Source organism: Cryptomeria japonica, unplaced genomic scaffold, assembly GCF_030272615.1.
Source record: "Cryptomeria japonica unplaced genomic scaffold, Sugi_1.0 HiC_scaffold_20, whole genome shotgun sequence".
Taxonomy (NCBI): domain Eukaryota; kingdom Viridiplantae; phylum Streptophyta; class Pinopsida; order Cupressales; family Cupressaceae; genus Cryptomeria; species Cryptomeria japonica.
Window position 1 is genome coordinate 501358 of NW_026728842.1, and position 11143 is coordinate 512500.

An 11143-nucleotide genomic window follows, 5' to 3' on the forward strand; every position below is an offset into this window, starting at 1 on the left:
CTTGTCAAGTTTTAGTCGTCGGGACTCATTTCGAGCCTTAGAGGTCGTTTCTTGTCCGGTTGCCCTGTCTTCGACCTGGGAACCCAATTTTGGTCCTCGGGTCCCATTTTTTTTTGTCTCGCATCCCACTTTTGGCCTGTGGCCTTTTCGGGGTCGATTCTCGTTTTGGGCATCAGAGCATGTTTCTTCTCCTAAAACCCAATATTTGTTTATTAAGTCTCGGAACACATTTTTGTTCTCGTGGACCCATCATGGGTCTTGGAACGCATTTGTGGTCCTTGGGTCCCATTTTGCATCCCGAAACTTGTGTTTTGGTGCTTGATCCCTATTTTGGGTGCCCACCTTGCACCAAGTGCGCACCCGGGGCAAACCGAGCGCCTTGGTGCACCGGGGCAAGATCGAGCGTGCACCCGAGGCGCCCCGAACATGCACCAAGGTGCACTCGGCCCACATGTGAGCGCAGGTCGTTGCGCCCGAGGTGGTGTGTGGGCACCGCGTTGCAGACGGGACACTGCACGCACACGACGCCCCGTCCAGGTGCACGCACGTAGGCCGGGCCGGGTGCACACCCGATGCCCTAGCAAGGTGCGTGCACCCGGGCAGGGCTCACACTTGGCGAACGGGGCGCACTTCGCGAGGGAGGGTGTGCACCTCGACGGGGGTGGGTGGCCGGGGTGGATTCGCACGTGGGTCGCGGTTTGCTAAGTACACACTGCGACAAGCTCATAACGGGTGCGATCATACCAGCGTTAGTGCACCGGATCCCATCAGAACTCCGCAGTTAAGCGCGCTTGGGCCGGAGTAGTACTGGGATGGGTGACCTCCCGGGAAGTCCCGGTGTTGCACCCTTTTTTAGTTTTTCGCCGGGCGTCGCAATGCTATTTGAATTAACCTTTTGCCCGTTTGCGTTCTCGTCGGGGCCGGGCCGGGCCGGGGTGCGTTGCCCGCACTACCGCGTGCGCCGGGGCGACACCGAGCGCGCACCCGAGGCGCCCCGAGCACACAGGCCACGGTGCAACCCGGGCGTTGTGCGCGCACCCCGGTGCGCCCGAGGTGCTGCGCGCGCACCCAGGTGAAATCGGTGTGCACCTCGGCCAGTGCGCGCTCGGTCGAGTCGCGCACGTTGGCCAAGGTGCACGGTGATGTTTCTTACTCTAAGGTTCCGCACCAGACGCCCGGGACAGGTGAGCGAAGCTGGGCGGGGCCGGGTGCGCGCCCGGGGCAGGTGCACGCAGCTGGAGAGAGCTTTGGAGCGCACCAGAGGTGCGCACCTTGGAGCACACTTCGGAGCGCACCAATGATGCGCTCCATTCAAAAGTTTCCTGAAAAGGCAAAAAAAGTTGAGATTATAGAATTTCCCACTTGAGAGATTGTAAAAAAAAAAAATTTAAAATGAAGGAAACGCGGGTGCCAAGGTGTGCGCGCCCGGGTGCGCAGCCCAGCCAAGGTGTGCGCACCAAGGCGCCCACCCTGGCGAAGGTGCACGCAAGGTGCGCACCCGAGGCAAACCGGACAATTAACCCAACTTTCGACTTCGCGCGCACCTGCGCACCTTGGAGCGCACTTCGGAGCGCTCCTTGGTGCGCACCAATCTTGGGCACCTCGGAGTGCACCATGGCGCCCACCAAGGTGCGCACCCGGGGCAAACCGAGCTTCGACTTCGTGCGCACCTTGGAGGCGCCCACCAAGGTGCGCAGCCCAGCCAAGGCGTGCGCATCAAGGTGCGCACCCGGGGCAAACCGAGCTCCGACTTCGTACGCACCATGGAGCGCACAAAAGGTGCGCAACCCAGCCAAGGTGTGCGCACCCCGGGCAAACCGAGCTCCGAATCGTGCGCACCAGAGGTGCACGCCATCGTGCGCACCTTGGAGCACACTTCGGAGCCCTCCTTGGTGCGCACCGATGTTGCGCACCTCGGAGCGCACCCGGGGAAAACAATGCAATTAACCCGACTTTTGACTTCGTGCGCACCTCGAAGCGCTCTCGGGTTCGCACCTCGGAGCACACCGAGGTGCGCACCTTTGATGCGCTGCCTTCACCAATTTCCAGAAAAGGCAAGAAAACATTGAGAAGGTGTGCGCACCGAGGTGCCCACCCTGGCGAAGGTGCACGCGAGGTGCGCACCCGGGGCAAACCGGGCTCCGACTTCGTGCACGCCATGCTGCGCACCTTGGAGGGCCATGGTGCGCACCTTGGAGCAAACTTCGGAGCGCTCAATGGTGCCCAACCCAGCCAAGGTGCCCACCGCGGCGAAGGTGCACGCGAGGTGCGCACCCGGGGCAAACCGGGCTCCGACTTCGTGCACGCCGCACCTTGGAGCACACTTCGGAGCGCTCCTTGGTGCGCACCAGGGCGCGCAAACCAGCCGAGGTGCCCACCCCGGCGAAGGTGCACGCGAGGTGCGCACCCGGGGCAAACCGGGCTCCGACTTCGTGCACGCCATGGTGCGCACCCAGGGCAAACCGGACTCCGACTTCGTGCAGGCCGCACCTTGGAGCACACTTCGGAGCGCTCCTTGGTGCGCACCATGGTGCCCACCAGGGCGCGCAACCCAGCCAAGGTCTGCACACCAAGGTGCCCACCCCGGCGAAGGTGCACGCGAGGTGCGCACCCGGGGCAAACCGGGCTCCGACTTCGTGCACGCCATGGTGCCCACCGCGGCGAAGGTGCACGCGAGGTGCGCACCCGGGGCAAACCGGGCTCCGACTTCGTGCACGGCGCACCTTGGAGCACACTTCGGAGCGCTCCTTGGTGCGCACCATGGTGCCCACCAGGGCGCGCAACCCAGCCAAGGTGTGCGCACCAAGGTGCACGCGAGGTGCGCACCCGGGGCAAACCGGGGTCCGACTTCGTGCACGCCGCACCTTGGAGCACACATCGGGGCGCTCCCGGGTTCGCACCGTGGTGGGCACCTCGGAGCACACCAAGGTGGGCAGCGAGGTGCGCACCTTTGATGCGATGCCTTCAATAATTTCCATAAAAGGCAAAAAAAAACGAGATTTTAAAATTTCCGTTTTGAAAGATAGTGAAAAAAAGGGAATGCTGGTGCCATCTTGAGCCCGCCCTGGTGCGCAGCCCAGCCAAGGTGTGCGCACCAAGGTGCCCACCCTGGCGAAGGTGCGCGCCCGGGCAATTAACCCAACTTCCAACCTCGCGCGCGCCAGGGTGGGAGCGCACCCAACAACCGGGCCTGGGAAGAGCCAATGCGAGAAACCCCACCAAACGCTCTGACAAAAAAAGAGGGGGCGCTCCAGTAACCCCGCTCCGGAGCGCACCCTGGGCAAACCCAGCCAAGGTGCCCACCCCGGCCAAGGTGCAGGCGAGGTGCGCACCCGGGGCAAACCGGGCTCCGACAACGTGCACGCCGCACCTTGGAGCACACTTCGTAGCGCTCCCGGGTGCGCACCTTTGATGCGCTGCCTTCACTAATTTCCAGAAAAGGCAAAAAAAAAAGGAGATTTTGAAATTTCCGTTTTGAAAGATAGTGAAAAAAACGGAACGCGGGTGCCATCTTGAGCCCGCCCTGGTGCGCAGCCCAGGCAAGGTGCCCACCCTGGCAAAGGTGCGCACCCGGGCAATTAACCCTACTTCCGACTTCGTGCGCGCCAGGGTGGCAACCGGGCCTGGGAAGAGCCAATGCGAGAAACCCCACCAAACGCTCCGACAAAAAAAGAGGCGGCGCTCCAATAACCCCGCTTCGGAGCGCAGCCGGGGCAAACCCAGCCAAGGTGCCCACCCCGACGAAGGTGCACGCGAGGAGCGCACCCGGGGCAAACCGGGCTCCGACAACGTGCACGCAGCACCTTGGAGCACACTTCGAAGCACTCCCGGGTGCCCACCGGCGTTGCGCACCGTGGTGGGCAGCGAGGTGCGCACCTTTGATGCGCTGCCTTCACTAATTTCCAGAAAAAGGCAAAAAAAAATGAGATTTTAAAATTTCCGTTTTGAAAGATAGTGAAAAAAAAGGAACGCGGGTGCCATCTTGAGCCCGCCCTGGTGCGCAGCCCAGGCAAGGCATGCGCACCAAGGTGCCCACCCGAGGTGCACACCCGGGGCAAACCGGGCTCCGACTTCGTGCAGGCCGCACCTTGGAGCACACTTCGGAGCGCTCCTTGGTGCGCACCATGGTGCCCACCAGGGCGCGCAACCCAGCCAAGGTCTGCACACCAAGGTGCCCACCCCGGCGAAGGTGCACGCGAGGTGCGCACCCGGGGCAAACCGGGCTCCGACTTCGTGCACGCCATGGTGCCCACCGCGGCGAAGGTGCACGCGAGGTGCGCACCCGGGGCAAACCGGGCTCCGACTTCGTGCACGGCGCACCTTGGAGCACACTTCGGAGCGCTCCTTGGTGCGCACCATGGTGCCCACCAGGGCGCGCAACCCAGCCAAGGTGTGCGCACCAAGGTGCACGCGAGGTGCGCACCCGGGGCAAACCGGGGTCCGACTTCGTGCACGCCGCACCTTGGAGCACACATCGGGGCGCTCCCGGGTTCGCACCGTGGTGGGCACCTCGGAGCACACCAAGGTGGGCAGCGAGGTGCGCACCTTTGATGCGATGCCTTCACTAATTTCCATAAAAGGCAAAAAAAAACGAGATTTTAAAATTTCCGTTTTGAAAGATAGTGAAAAAAAGGGAATGCTGGTGCCATCTTGAGCCCGCCCTGGTGCGCAGCCCAGCCAAGGTGTGCGCACCAAGGTGCCCACCCTGGCGAAGGTGCGCGCCCGGGCAATTAACCCAACTTCCAACCTCGCGCGCGCCAGGGTGGGAGCGCACCCAACAACCGGGCCTGGGAAGAGCCAATGCGAGAAACCCCACCAAACGCTCTGACAAAAAAAGAGGGGGCGCTCCAGTAACCCCGCTCCGGAGCGCACCCTGGGCAAACCCAGCCAAGGTGCCCACCCCGGCCAAGGTGCAGGCGAGGTGCGCACCCGGGGCAAACCGGGCTCCGACAACGTGCACGCCGCACCTTGGAGCACACTTCGTAGCGCTCCCGGGTGCGCACCTTTGATGCGCTGCCTTCACTAATTTCCAGAAAAGGCAAAAAAAAAAGGAGATTTTGAAATTTCCGTTTTGAAAGATAGTGAAAAAAACGGAACGCGGGTGCCATCTTGAGCCCGCCCTGGTGCGCAGCCCAGGCAAGGTGCCCACCCTGGCAAAGGTGCGCACCCGGGCAATTAACCCTACTTCCGACTTCGTGCGCGCCAGGGTGGCAACCGGGCCTGGGAAGAGCCAATGCGAGAAACCCCACCAAACGCTCCGACAAAAAAAGAGACGGCGCTCCAATAACCCCGCTTCGGAGCGCAGCCGGGGCAAACCCAGCCAAGGTGCCCACCCCGACGAAGGTGCACGCGAGGTGCGCACCCGGGGCAAACCGGGCTCCGACAACGTGCACGCAGCACCTTGGAGCACACTTCGAAGCACTCCCGGGTGCCCACCGGCGTTGCGCACCGTGGTGGGCAGCGAGGTGCGCACCTTTGATGCGCTGCCTTCACTAATTTCCAGAAAAAGGCAAAAAAAAATGAGATTTTAAAATTTCCGTTTTGAAAGATAGTGAAAAAAAAGGAACGCGGGTGCCATCTTGAGCCCGCCCTGGTGCGCAGCCCAGGCAAGGCATGCGCACCAAGGTGCCCACCCGAGGTGCACACCCGGGGCAAACCGGGCTCCGACTTCGTGCAGGCCGCACCTTGGAGCACACTTCGGAGCGCTCCTTGGTGCGCACCATGGTGCCCACCAGGGCGCGCAACCCAGCCAAGGTCTGCACACCAAGGTGCCCACCCCGGCGAAGGTGCACGCGAGGTGCGCACCCGGGGCAAACCGGGCTCCGACTTCGTGCACGCCATGGTGCCCACCGCGGCGAAGGTGCACGCGAGGTGCGCACCCGGGGCAAACCGGGCTCCGACTTCGTGCACGGCGCACCTTGGAGCACACTTCGGAGCGCTCCTTGGTGCGCACCATGGTGCCCACCAGGGCGCGCAACCCAGCCAAGGTGTGCGCACCAAGGTGCACGCGAGGTGCGCACCCGGGGCAAACCGGGGTCCGACTTCGTGCACGCCGCACCTTGGAGCACACATCGGGGCGCTCCCGGGTTCGCACCGTGGTGGGCACCTCGGAGCACACCAAGGTGGGCAGCGAGGTGCGCACCTTTGATGCGATGCCTTCACTAATTTCCATAAAAGGCAAAAAAAAACGAGATTTTAAAATTTCCGTTTTGAAAGATAGTGAAAAAAAGGGAATGCTGGTGCCATCTTGAGCCCGCCCTGGTGCGCAGCCCAGCCAAGGTGTGCGCACCAAGGTGCCCACCCTGGCGAAGGTGCGCGCCCGGGCAATTAACCCAACTTCCAACCTCGCGCGCGCCAGGGTGGGAGCGCACCCAACAACCGGGCCTGGGAAGAGCCAATGCGAGAAACCCCACCAAACGCTCTGACAAAAAAAGAGGGGGCGCTCCAGTAACCCCGCTCCGGAGCGCACCCTGGGCAAACCCAGCCAAGGTGCCCACCCCGGCCAAGGTGCAGGCGAGGTGCGCACCCGAGGCAAACCGGGCTCCGACAACGTGCACGCCGCACCTTGGAGCACACTTCGTAGCGCTCCCGGGTGCGCACCTTTGATGCGCTGCCTTCACTAATTTCCAGAAAAGGCAAAAAAAAAAGGAGATTTTGAAATTTCCGTTTTGAAAGATAGTGAAAAAAACGGAACGCGGGTGCCATCTTGAGCCCGCCCTGGTGCGCAGCCCAGGCAAGGTGCCCACCCTGGCAAAGGTGCGCACCCGGGCAATTAACCCTACTTCCGACTTCGTGCGCGCCAGGGTGGCAACCGGGCCTGGGAAGAGCCAATGCGAGAAACCCCACCAAACGCTCCGACAAAAAAAGAGGCGGCGCTCCAATAACCCCGCTTCGGAGCGCAGCCGGGGCAAACCCAGCCAAGGTGCCCACCCCGACGAAGGTGCACGCGAGGTGCGCACCCGGGGCAAACCGGGCTCCGACAACGTGCACGCAGCACCTTGGAGCACACTTCGAAGCACTCCCGGGTGCCCACCGGCGTTGCGCACCGTGGTGGGCAGCGAGCTGCGCACCTTTGATGCGCTGCCTTCACTAATTTCCAGAAAAAGGCAAAAAAAAATGAGATTTTAAAATTTCCGTTTTGAAAGATAGTGAAAAAAAAGGAACGCGGGTGCCATCTTGAGCCCGCCCTGGTGCGCAGCCCAGGCAAGGCATGCGCACCAAGGTGCCCACCCGAGGTGCACACCCGGGGCAAACCGGGCTCCGACTTCGTGCAGGCCGCACCTTGGAGCACACTTCGGAGCGCTCCTTGGTGCGCACCATGGTGCCCACCAGGGCGCGCAACCCAGCCAAGGTCTGCACACCAAGGTGCCCACCCCGGCGAAGGTGCACGCGAGGTGCGCACCCGGGGCAAACCGGGCTCCGACTTCGTGCACGCCATGGTGCCCACCGCGGCGAAGGTGCACGCGAGGTGCGCACCCGGGGCAAACCGGGCTCCGACTTCGTGCACGGCGCACCTTGGAGCACACTTCGGAGCGCTCCTTGGTGCGCACCATGGTGCCCACCAGGGCGCGCAACCCAGCCAAGGTGTGCGCACCAAGGTGCACGCGAGGTGCGCACCCGGGGCAAACCGGGGTCCGACTTCGTGCACGCCGCACCTTGGAGCACACATCGGGGCGCTCCCGGGTTCGCACCGTGGTGGGCACCTCGGAGCACACCAAGGTGGGCAGCGAGGTGCGCACCTTTGATGCGATGCCTTCACTAATTTCCATAAAAGGCAAAAAAAAACGAGATTTTAAAATTTCCGTTTTGAAAGATAGTGAAAAAAAGGGAATGCTGGTGCCATCTTGAGCCCGCCCTGGTGCGCAGCCCAGCCAAGGTGTGCGCACCAAGGTGCCCACCCTGGCGAAGGTGCGCGCCCGGGCAATTAACCCAACTTCCAACCTCGCGCGCGCCAGGGTGGGAGCGCACCCAACAACCGGGCCTGGGAAGAGCCAATGCGAGAAACCCCACCAAACGCTCTGACAAAAAAAGAGGGGGCGCTCCAGTAACCCCGCTCCGGAGCGCACCCTGGGCAAACCCAGCCAAGGTGCCCACCCCGGCCAAGGTGCAGGCGAGGTGCGCACCCGAGGCAAACCGGGCTCCGACAACGTGCACGCCGCACCTTGGAGCACACTTCGTAGCGCTCCCGGGTGCGCACCTTTGATGCGCTGCCTTCACTAATTTCCAGAAAAGGCAAAAAAAAAAGGAGATTTTGAAATTTCCGTTTTGAAAGATAGTGAAAAAAACGGAACGCGGGTGCCATCTTGAGCCCGCCCTGGTGCGCAGCCCAGGCAAGGTGCCCACCCTGGCAAAGGTGCGCACCCGGGCAATTAACCCTACTTCCGACTTCGTGCGCGCCAGGGTGGCAACCGGGCCTGGGAAGAGCCAATGCGAGAAACCCCACCAAACGCTCCGACAAAAAAAGAGGCGGCGCTCCAATAACCCCGCTTCGGAGCGCAGCCGGGGCAAACCCAGCCAAGGTGCCCACCCCGACGAAGGTGCACGCGAGGTGCGCACCCGGGGCAAACCGGGCTCCGACAACGTGCACGCAGCACCTTGGAGCACACTTCGAAGCACTCCCGGGTGCCCACCGGCGTTGCGCACCGTGGTGGGCAGCGAGCTGCGCACCTTTGATGCGCTGCCTTCACTAATTTCCAGAAAAAGGCAAAAAAAAATGAGATTTTAAAATTTCCGTTTTGAAAGATAGTGAAAAAAAAGGAACGCGGGTGCCATCTTGAGCCCGCCCTGGTGCGCAGCCCAGGCAAGGCATGCGCACCAAGGTGCCCACCCGAGGTGCACACCCGGGGCAAACCGGGCTCCGACTTCGTGCAGGCCGCACCTTGGAGCACACTTCGGAGCGCTCCTTGGTGCGCACCATGGTGCCCACCAGGGCGCGCAACCCAGCCAAGGTCTGCACACCAAGGTGCCCACCCCGGCGAAGGTGCACGCGAGGTGCGCACCCGGGGCAAACCGGGCTCCGACTTCGTGCACGCCATGGTGCCCACCGCGGCGAAGGTGCACGCGAGGTGCGCACCCGGGGCAAACCGGGCTCCGACTTCGTGCACGGCGCACCTTGGAGCACACTTCGGAGCGCTCCTTGGTGCGCACCATGGTGCCCACCAGGGCGCGCAACCCAGCCAAGGTGTGCGCACCAAGGTGCACGCGAGGTGCGCACCCGGGGCAAACCGGGGTCCGACTTCGTGCACGCCGCACCTTGGAGCACACATCGGGGCGCTCCCGGGTTCGCACCGTGGTGGGCACCTCGGAGCACACCAAGGTGGGCAGCGAGGTGCGCACCTTTGATGCGATGCCTTCACTAATTTCCATAAAAGGCAAAAAAAAACGAGATTTTAAAATTTCCGTTTTGAAAGATAGTGAAAAAAAGGGAATGCTGGTGCCATCTTGAGCCCGCCCTGGTGCGCAGCCCAGCCAAGGTGTGCGCACCAAGGTGCCCACCCTGGCGAAGGTGCGCGCCCGGGCAATTAACCCAACTTCCAACCTCGCGCGCGCCAGGGTGGGAGCGCACCCAACAACCGGGCCTGGGAAGAGCCAATGCGAGAAACCCCACCAAACGCTCTGACAAAAAAAGAGGGGGCGCTCCAGTAACCCCGCTCCGGAGCGCACCCTGGGCAAACCCAGCCAAGGTGCCCACCCCGGCCAAGGTGCAGGCGAGGTGCGCACCCGAGGCAAACCGGGCTCCGACAACGTGCACGCCGCACCTTGGAGCACACTTCGTAGCGCTCCCGGGTGCGCACCTTTGATGCGCTGCCTTCACTAATTTCCAGAAAAGGCAAAAAAAAAAGGAGATTTTGAAATTTCCGTTTTGAAAGATAGTGAAAAAAACGGAACGCGGGTGCCATCTTGAGCCCGCCCTGGTGCGCAGCCCAGGCAAGGTGCCCACCCTGGCAAAGGTGCGCACCCGGGCAATTAACCCTACTTCCGACTTCGTGCGCGCCAGGGTGGCAACCGGGCCTGGGAAGAGCCAATGCGAGAAACCCCACCAAACGCTCCGACAAAAAAAGAGGCGGCGCTCCAATAACCCCGCTTCGGAGCGCAGCCGGGGCAAACCCAGCCAAGGTGCCCACCCCGACGAAGGTGCACGCGAGGTGCGCACCCGGGGCAAACCGGGCTCCGACAACGTGCACGCAGCACCTTGGAGCACACTTCGAAGCACTCCCGGGTGCCCACCGGCGTTGCGCACCGTGGTGGGCAGCGAGCTGCGCACCTTTGATGCGCTGCCTTCACTAATTTCCAGAAAAAGGCAAAAAAAAATGAGATTTTAAAATTTCCGTTTTGAAAGATAGTGAAAAAAAAGGAACGCGGGTGCCATCTTGAGCCCGCCCTGGTGCGCAGCCCAGGCAAGGCATGCGCACCAAGGTGCCCACCCGAGGTGCACACCCGGGGCAAACCGGGCTCCGACTTCGTGCAGGCCGCACCTTGGAGCACACTTCGGAGCGCTCCTTGGTGCGCACCATGGTGCCCACCAGGGCGCGCAACCCAGCCAAGGTCTGCACACCAAGGTGCCCACCCCGGCGAAGGTGCACGCGAGGTGCGCACCCGGGGCAAACCGGGCTCCGACTTCGTGCACGCCATGGTGCCCACCGCGGCGAAGGTGCACGCGAGGTGCGCACCCGGGGCAAACCGGGCTCCGACTTCGTGCACGGCGCACCTTGGAGCACACTTCGGAGCGCTCCTTGGTGCGCACCATGGTGCCCACCAGGGCGCGCAACCCAGCCAAGGTGTGCGCACCAAGGTGCACGCGAGGTGCGCACCCGGGGCAAACCGGGGTCCGACTTCGTGCACGCCGCACCTTGGAGCACACATCGGGGCGCTCCCGGGTTCGCACCGTGGTGGGCACCTCGGAGCACACCAAGGTGGGCAGCGAGGTGCGCACCTTTGATGCGATGCCTTCACTAATTTCCATAAAAGGCAAAAAAAAACGAGATTTTAAAATTTCCGTTTTGAAAGATAGTGAAAAAAAGGGAATGCTGGTGCCATCTTGAGCCCGCCCTGGTGCGCAGCCCAGCCAAGGTGTGCGCACCAAGGTGCCCACCCTGGCGAAGGTGCGCGCCCGGGCAATTAACCCAACTTCCAACCTCGCGCG

General features: G+C 62.5%; 1 non-coding gene across 1 annotated transcript; it reads left to right on the forward strand.

Annotated features, from left to right (window-relative positions):
* The first annotated feature begins 730 nt into the window (after positions 1-730).
* On the forward strand, positions 731-849 carry LOC131860969 (5S ribosomal RNA). Its single transcript, XR_009360052.1, has one exon. It is a non-coding gene; the product is annotated as a 5S ribosomal RNA (ribosomal RNA).
* The last annotated feature ends 10294 nt before the right edge of the window (positions 850-11143 follow it).